The sequence below is a fragment of the Manacus candei genome, unplaced genomic scaffold, assembly GCF_025592945.1.
Source record: "Manacus candei isolate 608988 ecotype Guabito, Panama unplaced genomic scaffold, ASM2559294v1 h1tg000119l, whole genome shotgun sequence".
Lineage (NCBI taxonomy): Eukaryota > Metazoa > Chordata > Aves > Passeriformes > Pipridae > Manacus > Manacus candei.
This window is the reverse complement of record NW_026138167.1, coordinates 2,297,461-2,322,283: the sequence shown is the minus strand read 5'-3', so window position 1 is coordinate 2,322,283 and position 24,823 is coordinate 2,297,461.

Below are 24,823 nucleotides of genomic sequence, written 5' to 3'. Positions count from 1 at the left end.
CTTGTTTTTGAAGCATTCTGAGGGAGGCTCATCTTCAAAAACTGCTGAAGCTGAAGAGACTGCTCTTTATGTACAGATATGCTCTAGCTGCATGTATCCTGATGCTTGGCTGGTCTCTGGTGACTCCTAAAAGTTAAAATGTAAAGGGCTTGCAAATTATTTAAAAGGATGCCATTCTGTTCCTGCACACTCCTCAGTGAACAACCAAAGAGAGCAAACTCAGATTTGCTACACCTGTTCTCAATCCCATGTTGTTTTTATATTGCATTCCCTTCCAAAGTCCAATCCAGCACTGTGTGGTATCTTGGTAGCTTCTGAAATATTGGTCCTGAAATACTCCCCCTTAAGCTCAAAGCTACCCTGCTAACAAAACCCCAAATGATTTAAAGTGGCACATAATGTGTCAAACATGGGCACAGTGTAGTTTATTTTTGTGTTCCTTTCTCTTTTTCTTTATACCTTATCTTCTGTTGAGGCTTTCTATTCCTGAGAAAATAATTTTTACCATTCTTCTATACTGTAGGAAGTACAAAGAAATTTTCCTGCTTAGCTGCACATGGTGGTGATTAGTTAAGCTCAGTGGGAAGGATGCTGGAAAATGCAGACTGGATACATGTCTATGTGCTTTTGCTGCTCTGCTTTCAGATGGACTCTCACAGTCTCTGTCCTTGTCTTTCTGCCTTCCTCCTCTTCTCAGTGGTGCTAGATTATGTGAGCAGAATCTCTAAATTCAAGTGGAAGTGCTATTACAAAGTATGCTGAGCAAGAAGACAAAAAGCCGAGCTCTGCTCTGATGCAGAACAGTCTCTGATGATGTTTTGGTCTCTTACTTTATGCCATCATTTCAAGGAAAAAAGCGCAAATATTTTTTTTTGTTAAAACCAAATATGTCTTATAATTCAAGAGTCACTTTCCTGATATTTTCTAAGCCTTGTTTCAGCTCAACTTATGGTGAGTTGGACTGCAAAACATGAGGCTGTGTGGTTTTGCCAGATAACCTGAAGGGGTCTGAGTGAAGAGCTTCTCTTGGTAAGGTCTGATGCAAATGGCTCAATGCATCACAAGTGAGTGCTTTGTTTGCTGCCTCTGTTCAAACCATGTCCTGCAAGCTGCTTTCAGAAATGGGGAATGAAATGGGTGATTTGTCTGTTCCAGTGCAGCAAACCCTGCACCTCTATACAGAAGTGTTAGATTTATATCAGTTTGTTTCTTCCTTTCTGTCTGAAAACACACTGTGGGGATGTTGACTTGCTTTGAACAGTTCCACTGCAAAGCTTTGCAAATGAAACATCAGTGAGGCCCACATTCTTGCCTATAGAAGTTTCTGCATGCATTTTGCCTCTGTGGTTCTTAAACTCAGCTTAAAAAGCCTTCTGTAACAGCCCCTGTTCTGCAGAAGAATTGACCTTCCACAACGAGCTGCTGCCTGGTTCACACATGAAATGTTTTTGCAGTGCAAATGCTGCTCTCCTTTCTACCTGTGCCACCCTATGACTTTCCCAGAGGGTGCCCAGGTGTAAGTGGTGTCAGGTTTGAAGCCCCCAAGGCTGGCCCAAGGATCTGAACGGGGCAGTGCTGGCAGTGCCTTTGTGCTGTGCTCTGAGCCAGCAGGGACAGGGTCCTGGAGCAGTTCCTGAGATGCTCCAGTGCAGGATTGTGCTACAGTGACATGTGACCCCCAGGGTGTGGGTGACTCCCTCAGACTCATCCTGAACCCAGAGCACGGTGATGATGAAAGGCAGGTGAAACCCTAACGTGAGCAGGATGAGCCTGAAAATCCATGCAGAGATGATCTGTGGGGTAAGAAGGTACCATCTTCACAGTGTCACATCTCAAGGGTAGGACTGCACGTTAAATATCTTAAAAGCTACAGGAAAACACCACCTGGATATGTAACAAACTGACAGGTTTATTCTGGGATGACAGCATTTTGGATATAGAATCTTCCTCGGTCTGTCTTTTTGATGTTTGCTTTTATCATTCTTCCAGAGCTTTCCCAGTAATCTGGGCAAATCTGTAGGAAGGTCCTTATTTGGTTGTGTTGAATTTTTTTTCCTCCCAAGTGCAGAAAGTTCAAATCTTTTTTTCAGTTGGGTTTAAAGGTGTTTTGGATTTGATTCTTTGGCAGTAAAAATACATTTTTATAGCCATGGGCAAGGTAAAAATTTCTGATATATTTCTGGTCATTTTTCTTCTCTCATATATTACTTTGAGGTGGCCTCATCATGCCCTGGTATGGAACTCATTAGCTGGTAGCTTTTCTGGTGTAGGGTGGCAGAGGAAAGGGAATGTATTAGGCAGTCCTAATGACTGGGCTGCCAAGTAAGGCTGCTGTCGACAGTGATTGACAGGCAGAATCAAGTCTGGATAATTCATTATCCCAAAGCAGAAATAAAATAAAAAGGGTTGAAGGCTTTCTTGGGGAAAAAAGTGTTCTAACCTAGGGATTTCTCCCTTTCTCCCCCATCTCTTCTTTTTCTCAAATCTCCTGGTTTGTAGCCTTAGAACAGCGAGTAGCAACAAATGAGTAGTTTCTGGATGTTTCCCTGCTCTGTGGAGTTTTTCTCTGTACATTTGCTTTGTTTTCCCCATAATTTGTACTTTTCCCAAACAGTTGTTTCTGGAGTTTCTGCAGTTAGCTACAATGATTTTCTGTAAATGGCAGCATGCTGCTTTCCATCCTGCATCGATGTAAAAAGGAGAGAGAGAGGAAACCCAGACCTGCCTGTCATCCTCAGAGATAAGGACAAGGAGAAGCAGGGCTGTGCATTTGCTGCTTTCTCTTGCTGCAGCTCCAGGGCTGGGCTGTGCACCTGAACAGCTGGCAGAGGTGGAGGAAGCAGGAGGGGGACCATCCACTGCTCCTCGGTGGCTTAGATGCAGATGTTTGATGTTGCGGCTCCGAGCGTTTCCACCACTGCTCTGTTTCCAGAGAGAATTGAAAAATTAATGCAGGGTATTGCCCACCAATTTTTAGGATTTTTGCAGTATTTCAGGAGCAGGAACCTCAAAGTTGTAAGTGATGAGTAAGGGCCTTTCGGAGTGTTCAGCAGCTCACATGGCGAGTCAGCTGAAATCGGTGGGAACAGGGCCCTCAGCAGTTTGGTAAATGAGGGCCATTACTTAAGGTAGGCTAGCAGTGTATTTAGAAGTGAGCCTGAGGGAAATCTCTTTCCCTTCCTTTTAATGATCCCTGTTTATGCGCAGAGAAATGCAACCCTATTTCTACAGAGAAGGGGAGGCATAAATGGAAAAACTTTCCTGAAGTAATTGTGGTTTTATTCCTACTTTTTCAATTAAGACGTTAAAAGAAGGTCTTCCTGCACTTGGAAAAGATGGAGCATAATGTGTCTGTAATTACTCACTAATTACCAGTGTTAAAATAGCTGGATCTCTTCATCTCCTGTACCACCTCTGCTTTGTGGTAAGGGCTTGTTTCTTCCTGCAGATTCCACCAGAAACCTGTGCTGTGGAGTAAAGGGTCTTCAGAGTGTGCAGGGGATTCTCCAAGGGGTACAAAGTTTCTGTCACATATCTCTGAACGTTCATATTCACATTCTCAGTTGAGGACCTCAGATAAACAAACAGGAGCTGGAGGCTGTGTAGGGCACTAAGGGCAAGCACCTCCTGACTGCTGCCTCTGCCTCTGGGAGCTGTGCTGCTTCCAGACACCTGGAAAACAGGCTCGATGGCCTTGGTGTGAGGAGGCAAAAGGCAAGGCTTGGAAAGGGTCTCATCCAGGCTGTTCACCTGGGCAGTCATTGCCAATTTTGGGTGGTTTGAGATGAAGCACCTTCTGTAACCTCCATGTCCTCGGGGTTATGAGGCCAAGCATCTAATGGGATCTCTGGATATTATGGTGCTGAAGGCCTTGGAAAGGAAGGACATGACAATTGGCCATGATTTACATCTGCTGCTGCTCCAGTCAGCCCCCTGGGACACAGAAGGAACCTTTCCCTTCACTGAAGAGGAATTAAGTGTATGAGGGGTCCCATCTCTGTTAGCACAGTAATACCCACCAGCTGAATTTAAAGCATTTACTCAAATACTTTGCTGGGTTAGGCCTACATGTCAGTGAAGTTACCTGGTTTTTGAACAGGCTGATGCTGTTCTGTGAAGTCTTTGGAAAACTGTTTTGTTAATAGATATTTTAAGTATCTTTAAAAAATGTCAGAGTAGGAGAGCAGCTCTCTGCAAATTTTGTGCTGGGAAGGAAATAAGATAGGATTGGATCAATACAGCCTAGGTTTGTTTCCTTCCACACCTGCTTTATCTGAGATTATCAAAGCCAACAGCAATGATACCTCTTCAGTTACTGTCACTAGGAAGGACTCGCGGGTCCGTTCCAGCTGTTTGGCCTCAGATTTCACCGTCTCTGCTGGAATAGAGCAGTGATCTAAAACCCTGAGACAAGACAGAAGGGCTTCTCAGCTGTCTGAGACAAGTTGGCACAAAATAAAATATTGTGGACCCCCTCACTGAGAAAATAGTAGCCAAAACTAGAGAGTGGCTGCTGCAAGATGGAGTGGGAAGGTAATGAAATGCAGCCGGAGGTAGCTGTAGTGTGGCATACAAATTGACTTAAAACAGGGGGGAAGGATTGAAGGACTTTCCCAGAGTGAATGATTTCGTAGATTATTGATTTGGGCAGCAGTTTATTTAAACATTAAAACTCTGAATGAAGCAAGTTACCCTGAAGAAAAATGTGTCAGGTATAGAACTTGTTACAGCTAACTGGTTAGCCTCTGAGGACTTTGTAAACTGTCCAGATATATTTATTATAGAAAATATTTTCTGGAGGAAAAAATAGGCTGTTTCCCCCTCCAGAGTGTACTGTGATATTTTCTGATGTGAATGCTTGAATTTTGTAGTCTGTTATCATTACAGTTACAGTTTGACTACGCTCAAGAATTTTTAACAACCTCTCTCTGTTTCCAAGGGAAAAAGAATGAGAAATAACAACTTAAAGAAAAGAAAAATTACTGCAACAGTAAATAACAGCAGTTGTATCATTACCCATCCAGATATGTCATTACACTTAGTGCTGTCTCTGTGGAGTGTCCCACAGCAATATAGCAGCATTTAGAGGGACCAGCAATGGAAGGGGGCTTTAGGACAAGGAATGACAGTGCATATTCGTGCTTCCTCATGGCTCCTGCAAATCTGCAGATCATAAACCCTCAGACTCACAGGTTGCTTCCAAACAGGGTTGGTAAAGTAAAACTAAGGCAGTTGGTAGTGGGAGAGGTTATGGAGAATATTCACTATATACTTGCTCAGGACCAAGTCCTTTACCAAGCAAAAGGAAGGGATGTGGGAGAAACAAGAGAAACAGGCTCTCTGCACCCTGACATCTTGTCAAGGGTCAGGCTGGCTTGGCCATGGGCTACACGTGGTTCCAGAGTCTCTGTGGCTGCTCTGCTCTTGTGAGGAGTGTTGGTTTGATCTCCTGCCTGTTCTATGGCCTGCCCTCTTCTGACACCAACAGCCCAAGCTGACTCCCTTCACATGTCATACAGCTGGAATTTGCCTCCTCGTGTCTCTGTGTGTGTCTGTGTGTGTGTCTGTGTGTGTGTGTGTGCGTGTGTGTGTCTGTGTCTGTGTGTGTGTGTCTGTGTGTGTGTGTGTCTGTGTGTCTGTGTGTGTGTGTGTGTGTGTCTGTGTGTGTGTGTCTGTGTGTCTGTGTGTGTGTCTCTGTGTGTCTGTGTGTGTCTGTGTCTGTGTGTCTGTGTGTGTGTGTGTCTGTGTGTGTGTGTGTGTCTGTGTGTGTGTGTGTCTGTGTCTGTGTGTGTCTGTGTGTGTCTGTGTGTCTGTGTCTGTGTGTCTGTGTGTCTGTGTCTGTGTGTGTGTGTGTGTGTGTCTGTGTGTCTGTGTGTCTGTGTGTGTGTCTGTGTGTCTGTGTGTGTGTGTGTGTGTGTGTCTGTGTCTGTGTGTGTCTGTGTGTCTGTATGTGTGTGTGTCTGTGTCTGTGTCTGTGTGTCTGTGTGTCTGTGTGTGTGTGTCTGTGTGTGTGTGTCTGTGTGTCTGTGTGTGTCTCTGTGTGTGTCTGTGTGTGTCTGTGTGTGTGTGTCTGTGTGTCTGTGTGTGTCTGTGTGTGTGTGTCTGTGTGGTTGTGTGTGTGTCTGTGTGTCTGTGTGTGTCTGTGTGTGTCTGTGTGTCTGTGTCTGTGTCTCTGTGTGTCTGTGTGTTTGTGTGTGTGTGCAGGCAGGAGAGGGGAAGCTCAGCGAGGCCATTCTGAATATCAAAATCAAATTTCTGGCACTTGAAATACTTCTGTTATTTTCTTGGCTATATGAGCTTTGTGGAGGATAATGAGCTCCTGCAGTCAGCTATAGCTGGCATTAAATGGTCTCCCAGGTTTTGCAGTTTAGGCTCAAACAATTCCTCATGTCCCTTTCTATGATTACCCTACAATTCTCTCCTCCCCCCACACACTTTATGTTCACCTTCAGCTCCCAAGTTTTCATCTCAACAGTGATTTTCCTGTTTGTCAAACACAAGCACATTCACTCCCTTCTGCTGTGGCCAGCAGCATTCCTGACCCCTCTGAACCATCTCCAGGCGTTCCCACAGAGTCTGCCTGCATGTCCTGGGATAAGAGTGACATTCCTCAAGTACAGCTCAGCTCTGTACAACTGCACTCCAAGGAACAGTTCTTACCTCAAGTGTGGTGGCTCTTTCCATGCAAAGCTTGGCTCTCAGGCTCTAGGAAGTGTTTTTAACTATGTCTTTTAAAATGATCTCTCTGCCTTCTCTCTCCTAAGCTTTAGTCGAGTGCTCTCCAGATGCCTTTGGAGGACATTCAGGCAGAATTCAAAGCCAGAGCCCTGAATGTCCCACTGTGTGAAGGCAGGAAGTCAAGATTTGTGTCCTGAGTAGGTAGGACACATTCATTTGTGTGTGATGCTTCATTCATTGTAAGAGTCAGCTCTTCAGAGAGCTGCTGCTGCTCCTGTCTGCTGGGCACTGCCTGCAGAGAGAACTGCCCTGCACATCTGGATCCCAGCTCAGGCAGCCCAGGGAAGCATTCCCTGGGAGCAGCCTCTCACCCTCACAGACCTCCAGAATGAGTAATGGTCAGCAATTTACTGCACACAGGGAATAGGAACAGCAAATGGGTTATTAGCACTACAACACCTGCAGTTTGTGTGAACTGAGTGAACAAAAAACCTGTGCTTAGCTTATAGTTCAGAAGTGTTTGGCACTAAAGCTGACCACGTTGGAGCTATGGCTGCTCTGGGTTAGTTTACTCCCAGGAAATGCTCTCAATGCAGTGTCTGCTGCCCAGCTTGTGTGGTTCTTTTCCCCCAGTTAGCAGAAACACCCCTATCCCCCCCTCCCCGCCCCCCAAATAATAATAATATAAAAATGGCACTGTGTTAGATTTCAGAGGATTGCAGTTCTTTGGTGTATAAGTGGGTGCCAGGGCCAGGTGTGATTTGCTGTTGGCATTGCAGCTGCATGAGTACAAGGCTCTCTGACTTAAACCAGACTTTAATATGTCCTTCATTACTAAATAAACATAATACAGTGAACACTACCTCGATAAATTCTCACTGTCCTTAAAGCAACTATTGTAAAGCCAACAAACCCAGTGTTCAGGTTAATTTAAAGAAGAGAAACTTAACCAGGAGAGCACATTCCCACCCTGTCTGTGACCTGCACTGAGGGCTGGGTTGGCACAATAAAGGTGCTGCAAGTTTATGGTCCCTGCTTGGTTTGAACAGTTTTGCTTGGTTGGGTTTGTAAGACCGGCTTAGTTGGGTTTTTGTGGTGCTAAACTTCCCTACTAACTGTGATTATCATAATAGTATGTTTAAATTTAACTTTATGGGGGTTTATCTCAGTAAATAATGCTGTTCTGGGAAGACAAGGAACAGGGGACAGCGAAGAAGAACAATTAAAACATCTCCTGTATTCCACCTTAAATTTCTGGTAGGTACTGTACTGCAATTCTGCATCCCCAGAGGCCTTGTTCTTTAAATATTTAAACAATAAAAATTACTAAAGCTCTAAGAATGATGTCTCATGATATTCAGTGACCTGAAGATAAGCTGTATCAGCCCTCAAGAAGGCAAAGAAAAGACTTGCATGTAGAAGGTGAAATACAGTCTCACTAAAGCTCTTTAAGTGAAATCTCCCTTAAGATTTTCTTATGCAGGGATATGTTATCCGACAGGCCAGTTCTGGAAAATGCCTGTTGTCTTAACTAATTAAGATACATTTTTGACAGGGTGGGTATCATATCAGATCATCTAAGCAAGTTGTACACAATCTAATAATGTAATTTTTCCAAACAAAGCCAACTGTGTTGTGCAAAAAAGACCTGTCATAGGAAAATATCAACATAGCAGAGGAGCTGGAAATCACTTGGAATACATTTTGAGGCTCAAAAGTAGCTTCTGTGTCTAGCTGACTGTATGTACAAAGCCTCAGCCCAGGAGAATATAGCCTGTTTGTACATTTTTTGCACATTGCAGAAGTAATTGATGCTGTCCTCTTCATGTAAGAAGAATGTAGAACATGGTAATTTTTTAACCTAAAAGCACTTGCCATTGTATTCTCTTGCAGCCAGACCTCTTTGCATTTTCAGTTTTGACAAAGAAAAGGAAAATTATATTAGAAAACATCCCGTGTATTTTAAAAATGTACAGTTCAGTGGCAGAGTGTGGCTTCGTTGGGACTTTATGGGGCACATTAATTGTAATCAGTGATTTGAAAGAATATATTGGCTTTATGCAGACAGAACTCTGGCTGGTGTAGAGCCTGGCCCTGCTGGGTGATCCCTCCTGGACAGGGCCATGGCCTCGGCACCCCATGGGCCTTTTTCAGGACTGGCTCCTTTATAGTCTTAGACCAAGGACTTACTCTTGGATAGCAAAGCTGCGTTTATTCCTAGGATGTTTTAGGACCTGGAGACTGTAATCATGCTCTGAAAGCATGATGTGAATGGGAGGAAACAACAGGGAGAGGTGGCAATGGCTGGGGACCCTCTAATTCGTATATGATGCAAATTTTAAGGCTCTTCTTACAGAGACATATCTGAGAAGTGCCATGGCACACCTTGCCATCTCTGGGGAGGAGGGCCAGTGTGCAAGGTGGTTGAAAAGTTGGTTGACTCTGCTTTCCACACTTCTGCTGGTGATGAGCACAGTCCAGCCATGGTGTAAGGGTTGCTTCCAAGGTGCTGTTGGGCCACGGGAGGGGTGTGTGCTCATCTGTAAAACAACAACAAAAGCTTTGATAAAACACAGCAAACCACTTTTGCCTTGGGTTTGACAGCAATTAGGACCTACAGCAATTAGGACCAGCAGCACTTATACTGAGACATGCAGTAAACCAGCCCACCCTGGTAGCAGTCTAGCAGCCCATGCACTAAACCCTGCAGATAAGTTGCCAGAGGATATTTTATGCTTCTGCTGTTCTTTGGAAATTGCTATTTCAACTGTCCTGTTTTGAAGATTAAGGAAATGGATTTGCTCAATCAAAATATTTTGCTGCTGAAAAATAATGGCAGATTGAGTCGTGTAATGTCATAATGTGAGCCTGTCATATCATAATTTCAAAATTATATGTTTTCAGTCAACAGCTTGCTGTAAATTTGAAAAGTAATTACTCACCTGTTAAGCAGGAAAGTAAGATCTGACAGTCCTTGGTAGGGGGGAGGAGAAACCAACTGCCTAGTTAAGAGGTTCTAGCATTCCTCTGCTTTAATACTGAGGGAATTTGGATCTTTGTGACAACAAGGTCTCCTGGTCTTGGCTGTGTTGGTGCTGAGAGTCTCCTTGCACAGGCAGCCCAGTTCCCTTCTCCCCAGTGAACAGTTGCCCCAGCTCTGTTGGGTTGGTGCAATTTAAATTCAGGCCCATATGTAAGGAGAATCCCAGATGGTTTGTGCAGCTAGGTTTGTGCCTTTTTTTTTTTTTGTTCTGTGTCTCTTCAGTGAAGCTGAAATTTTCTTTCCAGTTACACCTGGTTTTTAACCCTTCCTTCATCAAAAAGGTAACCAGATGGTGATTTGCATTTCCCAGGGGACCCGAAGCAGGAAAGGCTAACACTGGAGCTGCTTAGTTCTCCCTGAGCATCCCTCCTCTGGCCATGCAGTGCACATTTCTGGGAACCCAAACCAGCTGCACACAGACATTTCTTTAAGTTTTGTGGTTTACTAACCCAGGTTTCAACCATTAGACTCTCTGAAGCACAACAACTGGTGTTGTCACTGCTCACAGCTCGATCCCACGTGAACCCGTGCTGCTTTGCACGATAAAACCCCTCCTATGTTTAATTCTAAAAAAAAGGGTTTACCTGCGAATCTCTTCGAAACAGATATTAATTTTTTATGTGTGAAACTGGAGAAAAGCCTCCTTTCTGTATTACCAATTTGTTACATTAAATATCCTTTGTGTGGCCCATGCCACATCTACAGCAAAATGCAGCTGTGCAAATGGACACGTTACTTGGCTTTTGTCAGGTTGCATCAGTCACAACAAATGCTGCCTTCTGTTCCTCGGCTGCTTTGCCCACGTCTGTGCCCTCCTGCTTCCTTTGCTCCCTGGAATCCCTGGTTTTGCTCTCATTCTGTCTGCTGCAAATGGTTAGGAGTGGGAGTCAGCAGAAACAGTCTGATTTTCATTCCAACAGAGGACAGCAGCAGGCAGAGCAAGGCAAGGCAGCCAGGCTCTCCAGCCCTTCGCTGGGGCACAAAGGGGTTTTCAGGAAGCATTTTGGTTTAGATAGTTTCTCTTCTGTACTCCTAAACAGGTCTCATTGTAAGGAAATGAGGAGGAGTTAAAGGCAGAGTAGGTAATAAGGGAACAGAATACTTCAGGTCTTGGGACAAGGGGGCTGTGCCTTGGCCAGTAGCTACAGGACTGTCCCATGAGGGTGATGACACAGCACCTCTCCTCAGGAACCCTCCTGCCCTGCTCTCTCGTGGTTTGGATGGGTTTTCACCCTCCTCATCAAATGACCTGAGCCTCCTCTCTCTTAATTCCACGATGTGTATCCAGAATCCACATCAGACTGCAGTGTTTTGGTGCAGGTTGTGGTTAAAAGGCACTTGGAAGCCATGGGAGGAATAATCCACCCAAAGTACACTTTTTTTGGACAAAATGTTTCCAGCTGCTGTCTGTTATCTCTACTAATACATTCAGGAACTGCAGTTTCTCTGCCTGCTTGTGGGTAAATGTGAGAGTGGGGAGTTAAAAACGTGGTTGTGTCTGGCTGAGCTCCTGGAGACCTGCAGAGCACGGGGTCCAGAGCTCCTGGGACTTGTCTGTGCTAGAACTGCTTTCAGCAGCTGCAGTGGAAGAGCTGGAGAGGTGAAAGGACATTTTAAATGAGCAGAAACCTCTCTGTTTTGAACTACTGCACTTCTGCTTGCTTGGCATTGCCCTGGTCTTGCACCTTTGTGGGTGTGACTAAATCAGTAGATTTTAGAAGGGCAATGCCAGTGTGGCAATGACACATCTTACAATCTGATCAGGATGTGAGTGGTGTCAGGCCTCCATTTTTGGCTTAATTATTTGCTGGAGAGTGGTATCTGCAGAGAAAGGGGGTTGCTTTGCTGGGGTTAGTCCAGCTATGCTGGGTTGCACTGAAGCAATGGACAGTGTGATCTGAAGGGGAGTATTACAAGAATTATTTGAATGCCCCTTTCAGGTTTTTTATTTACTTAGTTTAAGTTTCTCAGTACACTTTGCAATTCAACAGATCAGAAATTTATATCAGTATTTTTTTTTCCATTTTTGCTTTTCAGTCTGTTTAAATTTTGCATAGAATCCTTTGTTTTTCCCACTTCTATTTGAAATCCTCTAATGTCATGGACAACTACCTAAGTAAAACACTCATCCCCTTTGGGATCACGTGTCCTCTTGATTCAAAATTTCATTCTTTTGAAAAACCTTTAAAAAATGGTTGTTAAAATATGGATAATCAAGCGAAGCAATGAAACAGTCCCCTAAGAGAAAACACACTTCAATTCATAAAATATTCCCTGCAGATGTCTTAGAAAATGTTCCCTCTCCTTCTGCAATTCCCACTAGCAGGATGACATGCTTTGCATTGTAGATATTTTTCCTGAGTGTCAGGCATCAGGACTGCTCAGAAACACCCTCCTATTTCGTTTGCATTCCGTGAAGTTTAACCTGGGGGATTCCTCCTGGGGGCATTCACAGGCAGAGCAGGGATGGATTCAGGAGACAGACCTGTCTTCTCTGTGCTGTGCTGTGTTAAACAGTCACAGGGAGTCCTTTTGTCTAAGCAGCTACTTGAGATAACTCAGGTAAATGTCTGGCAAGGAGGTAGAAAGGTACTCACTTGGGCCTTTTTGACATGGATACAGGGTTTTGCCTGACCTGTGCAAGCAGGGCTGTGTTCAGGGTGTCCTTGCAGGGCCTTGGCTTTAGGTTTGGATGCACCAGAGTGTCTGACACTGGATATATTTACTACAAGTGGTTTGAGAGCAGCACAGGGGGTGCAGTGGCCTGAAATCCAATGCTTCCTCAAAGCAATGATCTATTGGAACTCGATAAGTTTCCCAACCTGAGATATTTAGCAAAACAAAAGCAATATGTGCTCTGGCCACTCCTGAACCAGGAGCTTTGAGCGTGGGTAATTCTGGGAAGGTGCCTGTTTCAATAAGGAGATGTTCCTTAGCCAGTCTGTGAATTTTGCTCAAGGCCCATTTTTGATGTTGGAGGGCTAAATTTGGTCCTGCCTTGCCTTTATCACATAAAAGACTTTTTCTGACAAACCCCCAGCACCACAAAGTGCTCCAAAGCTACCCAAGCCTCTATACATGCAAATGCTCGAAGAAGGAATGTTAAGACTGACTTTGGCCCTAAAAACTGCTAAAACATTTTGATTGCTCTGGACCTTCTCATGTCCAATGGCCTGATGTAGTGCACTGAGAAGGCAATGGACTAAGTTAATTCTCTATTTAGATATTTAATTTACTTTAACTGTTTGTTTGAAATTTTTCCCTACCAGCTGTGGCATAATTACCTGTTAGGGTGTAAATCAGATGTTCATAAACCAGTGATGCTGCTCTTTCTGTCTCCTCCAGTATGACCTGATCCTGGTAGATGTTGAGGGTTTGGTTGTTTTGTTTTGATTTTTTTTTTCTTTCCCAAATGACTCGAGGGCCAATAGTCATGACTGCTGTCATGTAAAACACCATCTGTGATTCTGGCTGGGCTGTGCTCTGCTCCAGATTGCACAATGCATGAGCAATAGTTCAGATTGTGGTAATGTGTTGCTCTTTCATGGTGCTGTATGTACAAGACACATTTCCTTGACTTTTCTAAAAGCAGTGTCTGGAATAAACAGAGCCAAAGCTATCAGTTTAACAAGATCTGAGTTAAATGCTTTGAATATGTACTCAATTACAGATTCTGAGCTGGTGAAAGTCCCCAGTTATTAGGAAGCAAGTGACAACTCAGCATGTAATTTCAACCAAATGGACATATTTTACTGAAGATGGTTATAAGATGGAGTGAATGAACTTTAAAAGCCACCCTGGCCAATATAATGAGAAACATTTACAAGTCTACCTAAAGTTGTGCAAAGCAATTCCTTAAAATCTAAGGGTTGGGTTCCTGCAGATGTCGAGTTCCTGCAACTTCCCCAGGCCCACATCTGCCATAACTCACAGTTAATGGTTTGGAGGCTCCCGTTGGCCACAGCACAAGCACATTTATTTCATCTCCTATGAAATAAAATAGAGAGATTTAAGATAAACTTAAGTACCATTCAAACCTGAGGAAAACAAGAAGCGTCTTGCAGGAATAAATGTTCCTGCAGGAATAAATGAAAAATGCCTGAAACAAAAGTTCCCTAAAACCTCTTCTGAAATTCTGCAATCCTGATCTTTGAGCAGGGTCCACTCTGTCCCCTCGGAGTTAGACAGAAAATAACCAGCAGCAAAGCACACGTTTGTCTGCCAGGGGCAGGGTCCAGTGGTGTGACTGAAAGACTTAAATTTTTTCTTTATGTGTGTAGAGTGATGTGAAGAAATGAAGGAGGCGTTAGAGGTTCAGCTCAAAGGAAAGATATGCTTGATCTTCCCCTGCCCATCACTCTCATTAAAAATGCTGTCTATTAGTGCAGATTTCTAATGATGCCCATCTGAGCTCTCTCTGTTTATATTTATGCCTGTCTATACTCTGATTTATCATTAGCTATCAGTAGCTGTTGTGTAGGCATGCACATGGTGTGCCCAGGTGTCATTAGCCTGTGTCCAGAGTTGTGTCCCACAGGAGCTGGGATTGACTCATGGCTGAAGGCCTGTGTGTAGGTTTTTGCCTGTCTGGGGTCTGCAGTGGGAATTTGGGCTGCATCGATCAAGCAACTTGGAATGACACGAGCAATCTGAGTAAGTGCTGTTGAACAAGTGTGTGTAACACTGGGGTGGTGTGTGATACCTGCTGGAGATGAACCATGGAGAGCAGACAATGCCAGCCAGAGTCATGCCATACCTTCTCTCTGCCTTTTGACCATCACCTGGCGTGGCACCTGTGATCCCAGTCACACAGAGCAGGATTGCTGCAGCCTCCTTCTTCCAGGCCTCCATCCACACATCCTCTTGCCCTTACCTGCACACACAGCTTGGCCTTGCATGTTTTCTTTAAGCTCAGTCAGTGCTCAACAGAACCTTGTGCTACAGTGGTGTCTCACCCATCAGGACTGGGCACAGTTATTGCTCCCTCTCATTCTGGTTAAAAGTCTGTTATGGCAAATGTTTGAAGGAGAATCATCTTTCACATCTGGGTTTGGCGAGACCCTTCTCTACTCTGGTGTCTCCCCTCCACCCTTTCTTATTTCCCCTTAGAAAGGGGCAGTAGGAAGATGAAGTTCCTTGTAGGTGACCCCAACCTGAGCTCTAAGGGCCATAAACATTGGTTAGAAATGTGGTGTCCTAGATACCTCCCTCTCTCTCTCTATATATATATACTAATAATATGTATGTATTTGTAAAAAGAGAGAGTGAGTTAGCATATCCAAGTCCAACCCAACTCCCTGAACAGACACTAATTTTTATTTATAGCCTTGGATGTATGTAGGTGCATATATAATTCCAGCTCACCACAAACGAAATAGAAGGTTTTATTTATAGTTATGTGTACAGCATGTTCATCTCTACGGAATCTCTGAATTGTTCCTCAGCAAGATTGACAGCTGACAGCTCTGACCAGCCTGACAAGGTGCTTTTGGATAAATTTCCCAGCATTTAAGACTAACAGCCAAACTCTCCACTTTTTAAGAAAGATGAAAATGGCAGATAATCGGGGTGTAAGCAATTTACAAAAAAAAAAACAACAGTACTTCTTCAGCTGGAACTTTCCTCTTCAGGCTAATAAGCTCTGGATTACAAACTCCTTAGCTTGAAACTTGCCTTGACTATTTTAAAAATTAATTGGATCTTAATTCAAAAAGCAGATGATCATCACTGAGGGCAAGAGTGGAAGATTATTTGAAGCACTACTTGTTTTCAGTAGTTTATGTCTAACTTGGTTTGGGGATGTACAAAGAATAGCTGCTTCTAGTGGTCCTTTCTGTGAGTAGCACCTGGGAGAACGTTGTTACAGGGAGGAGAGACACAGTCCTGAAGGAAGGGGTTTTAGTCTCATTTTCATCTACCTGGTCATATTTGTACTGCTGGGGACGTTGCTGGGTAGGCTGAAAACATTTTCTCCATCTCTGTCTCCATTCTGCAATCCCCACCTCCTTGGGAACCCTCAGTTTTTCAGCTGACTGCAAACAGAGATGACCATGAGATGGCTCCTGTTTCTGAAGAAAACCAGTGCCTGAGGGCTGGCTGCTCTGGAGAACAGCAGCAGTAAATCCCTCCTGGCCTAGAGTGGGAACCCACCTTTGGAGCTTTAAATGTTGGATGACAACAGAAGCTTCTGAGGGTCATGTTCATACTGACCAGTACCCAAGGACTGGTAACGTTCTTACTTGTACCCAGTTGCCCTTGGGTTGCCCTGGGCAGATGAGGTTCTTTGTGCTGTACAACTGCAGAGGAGAAGACAATGCCCCTGCTCTGTAGAGGTTGCAAGCAAATGTGAGGCAAAACTCTACAGCTGGGAGTAGAGAGGGAAACAAATAATTGATTCCATTTTTCCAGCTTCCTGAACTAGCAGATTTGTAAACAGCTGGAGATCCCAATTTTATTTCAAGCTACACATACATAAAGATCAAAGCCACACTTCTGAAGTTTGATTTATAAATTAACAATATTCTGAAAATAACAATAAGCTTTGCTTTTAGGCTTAGCTGCACCAAGAGTTTGTGCCATTTCCTGCCCATATCTGTCCTTAAACCTGAGTTTGGGGTTTGTTGCTTGAAGGCTGCTCCAAGTTTATTTGCATCCGTGTGGGGTAGCAAGTCAGCTCTGCCAATGAGTCAGCAAAACCCCCTTCACACCTTGCCTGCAGGACCCACAGCAGCTCCTGGCAGAGGGTTTTCAGGCAAATACCATCAGTCTGTTACAAGTTCCACTGGTTTAAAGTAATTCATGCAAGCAGCAGGACCGAAAAATCCAGTTGTGTGTGATGACTGGGATTTGTCGCTCCAGAGGCTGGAGGAATCCTAACTCAAACCTCCACTTCACTGCCAAAGCACGACTGGAAGAGTGGATGGGCACAGGGATGCACAGGCAGACCTGTTGTGTAAGCACAGGGACAGGGTTCCATGGATGTGACAGCATGAAAAATGAACTTGCTGCATCTGAACTCCTCAGATATGGTATCACAGTCAGTAAGCTGTTCTCTCCTCCGTGTCTGCTGCTTGCAGACAAGGATTCTCCCCCTGGCTTCCAGCGTGGGACAGCTTCACATCAGGGTGGCACCAGGACATAGAGACCAGCAGAGCCTGGGGAGAGGATCCCTGCCCCTCAGTGCGGACAGAACTCCCTCCAGAGCTGTCCTCTGGGCAGTATTAAGGTCAGCAAACCAGGCTGTAAATGAGGCCTGATTTCCAGCAGCCCTTACCTGTGCTGTTTTCCTGGAAGGCAGCACAGTGGCAGGTGAGAGCTGGCAGATGTGACTGCAGCAGCCGAGGCCTTCCCTGCCAAACCACCCTGTCCCTGCTCCGAGGTGCCTCTCCCGTCGTGCCAGGTGGCACAGGGAAGTGTCTGTCTGAGCCTCAGTCATCCCTGCTCACACCTGACTTCTCAGCAAGGTCCCACCCTTAGGTTTAAATGAAAATCAAAAGCTCCCCTGCCCTTAACCCAGATAAGTTTCTCCTTTCCAGTTTCCACACAGAACCCTACTGGCACAAATGAGAGTGGAGATCTGCAGCAGATGGAAACAGGCAGGCAGAGGTGAGGGACAGGCAGGCAGAGGTGAGGGATAGGCAAGGTAGAGGTGAGGGACAGGCAAGGCAGAGGTGACTTTTGGCACCCGTCAGTGCCATGAGAGGAAAGGTTTGTATAACTGGAAAATTTAGACTGGCTGGAGCCAAGTGATGGACCTTCTGCTGCTTTTGCAATAGGACGGTGATGTAGGGTGGGGAAAGGGGGAGGGTGACACATCAGGGGACATTCCTGTCTGCTAAACCCACCACTCCTTGTGTCCTGGAGCCCTTCAAGTAAGCCAGTCTTGTGCAGTTTATGAGCCTCATTTCTCTGCCAGTGAACACCAGTCACTCGGTTGAAAAATTTTATCCCACAGCAATTGAGCAGGACAATGATGAGCTGTTTGAAAAGAAGGGGTCAGGCCTGGGAGCAGCACCTAAGAAAGGGTTCATTCACTGCACTGGAAAGTATCCTTGTGTTCTGATTTTAAAAAAAAAAGAGGGTGGGAATAAAAAGCAAAAAGAAGAGAGCAGCTGGGAGTTGTGCAGGGGAGAGGCTGGGCACCTCGAGACCATTATTTCTTTCATTTCTTCACCTGTTCCAGTGAACCTTCTTAATGGAAGGGTCTGCTACAGCTGGTTCTTCTGGTAATGCTGTGCCATTGCCACGTTGGTCTGTGTTCAGACTCTTGCTACCTACTGAAAAACGAAACAATAGGAAAAATTCAGTGTGGCAGTGGTAGTGTCTGTATCTCCTGGCAGACAACTGCAGTGAGCCTTGCTGGAATTTTGAAGTACAACTATTAATTACGTGCCCTTGTGCTAAACACTGACGAATTTCTTTGTGGTAGAAAGTATGTGCACACTTCTTCTAGGCATTAAAGCCTTTTCTCTTTGGTGTTGGTAATTAAAAAACAAGGACAATATGACTGGCAGAACACAGTGGTTTTTTCTTTTTCTAAGAAAGCCATAATTTATAAATTAAAAGCTCTATGTCTCAGCCAAGAACAAGCTGAAGGGTGGTCTTCTGAACTATGACATGAATGTCATCAATGACAATGAAAGATAAAAGATGAAAAGCATCTCCCTTTTCAGTTAGAACGAGCATTTTCCTACTATATTCAAATTGCACAGGGGCAGGTTGGTAACCCTTCCTTGCTCACAGGGACAGCTGGTCAAGAAAATACAAACCCCCAGAAAACAGCCTTCCCAGGGCTGTGTTCAGGTCACCCACACTCCAAAGGGGAACAGAGGGAACAGCCCAGTGCCAGGAGTGCCTGTGTTCACCTGGGCAGGCCTTGTCTCTATTAAACAAAATCAAGCAAAAAGGAGGGTGTACGAAGGACCTGGTAGCAAGTACCAGCAAATAAATAAGTAAATAAGTTCTTAGAAATACACTTTACAAGTTAGTAACCATCCAAAAGAACATCTAAGGGGTGCTTTCCACCATGGCTGTGGATATGGCTGGTACACATAACATTTCCTACAATAAACACTTAACCAAAGTGGGATGCCCTTCCAGCATTGATTTAAGGATCTCTACATTTTTTCTGCCACTAAGAGTTCAGCCATCCCATCTTCCTCTTTCACCTCCCTTCCTTATTCTAATCTTGGTGGGAGACTGATCTGAGTGAAATTTAAACCATAAAGAAAAAGAAAGATTTCAACCAGCTCAGGTCCCACTGAGCAGCCTTTTCAAGGAGCAACTGAGAAAACACAGGTGAGCAGAAGGAGAGGAGATCCCCCTCTTTCAGAGTAATCTGAACTTAGATCAATTTAAATAAATAATGAATTAATCCATTCTTAAACAGAGCCCACTGTCTGAGAGTTGGATTCAGTTAACTACTTTCCATGTTATCAAGGTGTATGCTCTAAACTGATCAAGTTTAATGGTCCTACAAGGGTTGGGCTGGTTGGGTTTTTTTTTTAAATAAATATATATTTTTTTGTTTTTAGTTTGTGAATTGACCTGCCTGTGTTGCACTCCCAGTTGCTTCAAAACTCATTTTCGTGTTTGTAGCTTGAAACCCCCTGACTGTGAGTCTGCAGCTTTGCATTTTGTTCACAGTCCCTACAAAAAGAGGTTGCAGCTCTGCAGTTCTCTTCTCTTACGTGGATGTTCAGGTGTTTCAGCTCTGCTGTGGTCAGGGAGGATGGAGCTGTACAGTTAATTCTCTCCAATTGTGTTTTTGTTCTTTTTGATGACGCCATGTTGTCCTGCCTTCTGCATGTCAGTAATTTAACAACATCTTTATCTGCAAGCTAGCTAAGAGTTGGGCTGCATGAGGTTTTTTCAATTAAAAGCAAGGCAAACATGATATTCTGTTTTCAAAACTATGCCCCTAAACTTTAAAAATCTCAGTGAAAAACTCTGGGTTTTCTAAGACCATCCCCCCCCCTCCCATTTTTGTTCTCTTTCCCTGATCTCTGTCCCTTGTTTCAAGATTTAATTTTTTTTTGACAGGGACAAAACTGGGGGCGGGGGGAGAGAGGAAGTACATAGACCTGGGAAATAAAACATCTTTTTCAGCTCTCGCCACGCAAGTACCTGTCTTTCAATGAGTGCAGGTTAGAACGAGCTGCAAATGCATTTCTGTGGCCCCAGTATGCCTGCACTGTGTGAGCACCTCTGCCCTCTCCTTGATATTTTTAGCCCTGCTTTTCTTTGGTGTGTCTCTGCTCTTCCTCTGCATGAGAGGACGTTGTACCTTCCTCTGTGCTTCGCCCGTTCTCGCTGCCCTTTCCTGACCCCTGGCATTTTTTCCTGGAGGCAGTAGGATGAGTGTGAGCGCTATTCAAGCTCCAGGCACGACACTGCCGAGGTCTCTGATGACACGGGGTATCACAGGAGCTGCCGAGGACTCTGCTGGCGCTTTGAGAGCCCTGATTATGCAGTGGGTGTCTTGCTTTGTGTCCCTGCGCTGTGGACTGAGGGGCAGCTGAGCTGGAGACAGTCAATCCCTGCTCTTGGGCCATTAGAGCAGGCAGAGCCCGGCTGGCAGCGTGTACTGCCCGGGGCCATCCTCCCACGGCACCTCCAGCCTCGCTGATCCCCGGGGGTGGCTGCCTGTTCCCCAGGACAGAGGCAAGGAAGCAGCGTCTGCCTTTGTCTGACACTGCTCTGAGAAGAGTTTTGCTGATGGCAGCGATTGTGTGGCACTTAGAAACACAGAATCACAGAACCACAGAATCACAGAATCACAGAACCACAGAATCACAGAATCAGCCGGGTTGGAAAGGACCTCTGAGATCATCAAGTCCAACCCTTGATCCAACCCCGCTGTGGTTCCCAGCCCATGGCACTGATGCCACATCCAGTCTGTCCTTAAACACCTCCAGGGACGGAGAATCCACCCCCTCCCTGGGCAGCCCATTCCAGTGGCTGAGCACCCTCTCTACTTATCCCAGGACAGGAATCATTTGAGTGGCACTTATCCCAGGACAGGGATTGTTTTAGTGGCACTTATCCCAGGACAGGAATGGTTTGTGTGGCACTTATCTCAGGACATGGATGGTTTGTGTGACACTTATCCCAGAACAGGAATGGTTTGTGTGGCACTTATCCTGGGGCAGGGATCATTTGTATGGCACTTATCCCAGGACAGGGATGGTTTGTGTGGCACTTGTCCTGGGACAGGGATGGTTTGTGTGACACCTATCCCAGGACAGGGATGGTTTGTGTGACACCTATCCCAGGACAGGGATGGTTTGTGTGGCACTTATCTGGGACAGGGATGGTTTGTGTGACACCTATCCCGGGGCAGGACTCGGTGTGGGAGGTCAGCTGAGCACTGGGGAGCCCAGGGTTCAGTGACACACAAAACCCCACAGCCAGTGACTGTGTCCTGTCTCCTTGCACAGGGAGCAGCAGTGGCAGAATCTGCCTGACTCCTCATTTTCATTCCCTGGGGGAGGAGGAAGGGTGGGCAACCAAACCTCACTACTTTTTTTATTTTTAAACTCTTAAAGTATTGCCCATTTCTAAATCCTCCAGAGATGTCTTGATTAGATATAGGGATGGTGTCACAGGTCCTACAGCTGCCAGAAGGAAAAGGAGAACAGGGTGGGGATGATGGGGAAAGCTCTGGTTTCCACTGGTAAAATACTTCCCCAAAGTGATGATTTTTGTGTGGTTATTTAGGTGCTTGGACTGTGCAGAGATTTAGAGTACAGGGAACACAAAGCCCTCAGACCCTCCAGGAATTTCCCACAAAGCTGCAGCTCTGGCTTTTTCCAGGACAAGAGGCTACAAACCCTTCTGGATGCACTGTTCTGTTTGGGTATTTCAGTTGTTTGTTTTTAAATCTGACAGTGAATTCAAAATATGTACTTAGAGCAGGAAGTGTTCTCTCCAGGACTAAGAACACAGTTGCAAAGCAAATAAATAGGAAACATAATATGTAAGTTTTCATTCACTGTTCCTACAGAGAGGTCCTACCATCTTTTGGGTGGCTTATTTTATTTTATTTTATTTTATTCAGAAAAGAAAGGTTGAATTTTACTGTGAGGAAAAAGAAGGCAGCTCTTCCACAGCAGGTGTATTGTTTAGGCTTCTTTTAGTTTCTGCTGTTGCATGAGCTGACTGTTTTTCTCAGGGTTCTTTAATGCAAAGTTTGAACTAGAAAAAGTGACCTTGTTATGAGAATACCTAGCAGACATTCAATATGCCAGCAGGACTAGCCTGGTAAAGTTAATGGCTTGAAAATTCAATTTGAAATGGTACTTTGATTTAAAAGAATTTATCCTTGCAGTAAATTGACATTTGAATAACGTGGTTAATTCTACCAGCAGAAGTATTAGAAAGCAGTGGTGTTTATATATCATTCTCCTGTGGCTTCTAGGGTAGCTGTCTGGCACAATGCAAAAAAGAAAACAGAAGATAAAAGGAGGCAATTGGACATTTGAAATTCAGCTATGGGATTTCTCATTTCTCTTTCTTATTTCTCTTTTCTGGGTGTCACTCCCACTGCAGATCTTTTATGTTTGTGTCTGATGAGCCATCCATTGACCTCAGTCTGACTGTTGCTGACCAACACTGAACCATGGTTGGAATTTTTCAGGGGTATGTGAGGAAATGTGTAAGGATAAACAAGCAAGGATTGAGCTGGATTTCCCCCATCAAAAGAACACATAGACAATAAAAAACTGGGGAAATGCAATATAGTATCTGAATGCATTTAGAGTTTTTAGAACCTGGTATAAGTCTCCTCTGCTGCTCAAGCCATGTTCCTTAACACCAGTTTGTTATCTAGGGGAGGCCTTTTTCCATCTGTTTTTCCCTATTTAATGACTTATTTGAAAAAAAACCCTAAAAATCTGTAGTTGAAAGACCCAGCAGGCTCCACCTGCCACACTGCACAACCTGCTGGAGCAGCAGCATTTCAAACTAAGTAATGCTTTTATAGCCAGTCCTCAGCAAACAGCTTTTCAGAGCCAGCCTGGCTGTGCATGGGGCAGCAGACAAGGGGTTATGTGAACTTGCCTGTGTTGGAGCACAAACATGTCATAGCCAATTTTAATCCTTAAGCCTGCTTTTGTTTTGAAGGTTCTTGTTTGCTGCAGGTATCTAAATTTAGCCATATTTTTGTCAGCTAGAACTTATGCTACAGAAAAGAATGCTAGCAAATCTCAGCAATGTCACACTTCATTAGTCATGCAAGCACTTAAAAGCAAGGTTAGAAACACAAAATTCTGGAGATTTGTGGTGGCAGTTGTTTAAAAATGCCACATTGAGCTTTTTAGGATTTACCTTCTGAAAACGACCCAAGTTAGAGCATTAAATTTCCCGAACAATGCAGCTTTCTCAAGTTTGGAAAAGGGAGTATTTAAATCCTGAAGAAAAGCTCCACTGGACATGTATGCTCCTCTTTCTTTGCAACATTCACGAGTCCATCACATTCTCCTCCAGGTTCAAAGGCAGAAAATAGTATTTGCTGACAACCTGCTTTTCTCCTTGGTGGTGGCTGTGGGCTTTGGGTGCTGCAGATGGGCTGGAGGGACTCTCAGCATCCCCTCCTGAACACTGTGTTCCCTTTCTGCTGCTCAGGGAGGGCTGGGGCTGGCTCTGCTGCTGCCTTGCACAAGTCCCTCCACACACAACACCTCTCACAGTGCCAAGCATGAGGCAGGGCCATTGTTTTTGTCGTCAAGATCTGTTGTTCAAGCAGCTGTATATAAAAATGTACCTTGCATCTGTTGGTGTGCACCTGCTGCAGTGTTCTCTGTAAAAGAGAGAAGCTCCTCTCACAATTGTACTTGTTTTTCTTTCTTTTTGGATGCAGCTGTACGGGGTTGACAGGAGGTATTAAACTCCCTGGACTTCTTCTGATGTATCACCATTTTTTTCTACTTGTGACCATTGGTTACTTGAAAATTTGGTAAGAGAATACCTCTTAAAAATTATTTCTTAGTGGAAACTTGCACAGGAAGTTCCAGCTGCAGACCAAAAAGGTGGAGGTATTTTAAAATCACGTGGAAATTGCATCTTTCTTGTGACAGTGCCACTCTGTAACAATACTCTTGAGCATCCTGCTGTTTGGTCCAGTTTCCAGGCACCTTTTGCATCCTGTGATGGGAGAAGAGCCATCCCAAGCACCAAAGCTCCAGTCTGTTGGCACTGGGCTTCTGGCTTGGGTTCCTCAGAACATCCCAACCCCCCTCCTTTCCCAGCCACAAGGACCTGCCAGGTATTTTCTGCAGAGGGAATGCCCAGGCATCCAAGGAGCTCTTCAGGAACCAGTTGAGTTACCCAAGGTCAGAAGGGATCTGGGAGCTGGAGCTGTGAGCAGGGGGTGGAAAGCAATCCCTGGCAGTGCTGCAGAAGGGAAGGCCAGAGAGCAGCAAACCTGGGGAGGGCCAGCCTGGCACCCAGAGAGCCCCAGCAGAGATGTTTTAACAGGGAACAAGGTGTGTGGCCAAGACAAAAATTGTGTGTAGAAAGGTTATGTGGAGAACTTGTGAACTGTTGTCCTCTTACAGCTGCATTTCACCAAAGCTCTGAGTGGCAAACTGGGTAAATCCCCATTTATCCATATTTCAGTTGTTACAGAAATGTTTTAGAAGAAGTTAAGTGTCTTGGCATTGTTTCTCAGTTGTGAATCACACTCAGGTAGCCTGTCCTCACAGCATGTGACACTCATGTGGAACAGTGGTTTTACCTCTGCTGGGAACTCCAACAGCCCCAAATACAAAATCTGAGGCATCATTGCAAGTGTTGTCTTCATTGTACTGGCAGTTGCAAAGCTATATGGAAACAGATTCCCAGATTATTCTAAAATAGAAGATATTAGAAATATTTTAGGCCTGAAGACTTGGTATCTCCTGTCAGTAACAATATTTGGTTTGGCATCTCTTTCCAGGGGGTTGGGGATTGTTTTTTCTTTAAAACTTCCTTGGTTTTAATAGCATCTCTATTTCTGTAGACTCAAAACTGTGGATTCTTTCATAAAAGAGCTTTTTTCATAACACCTACACAAGTTTATACAAGTTGTCCTGTCTCCAAATCGTATTATACATTACTAATATT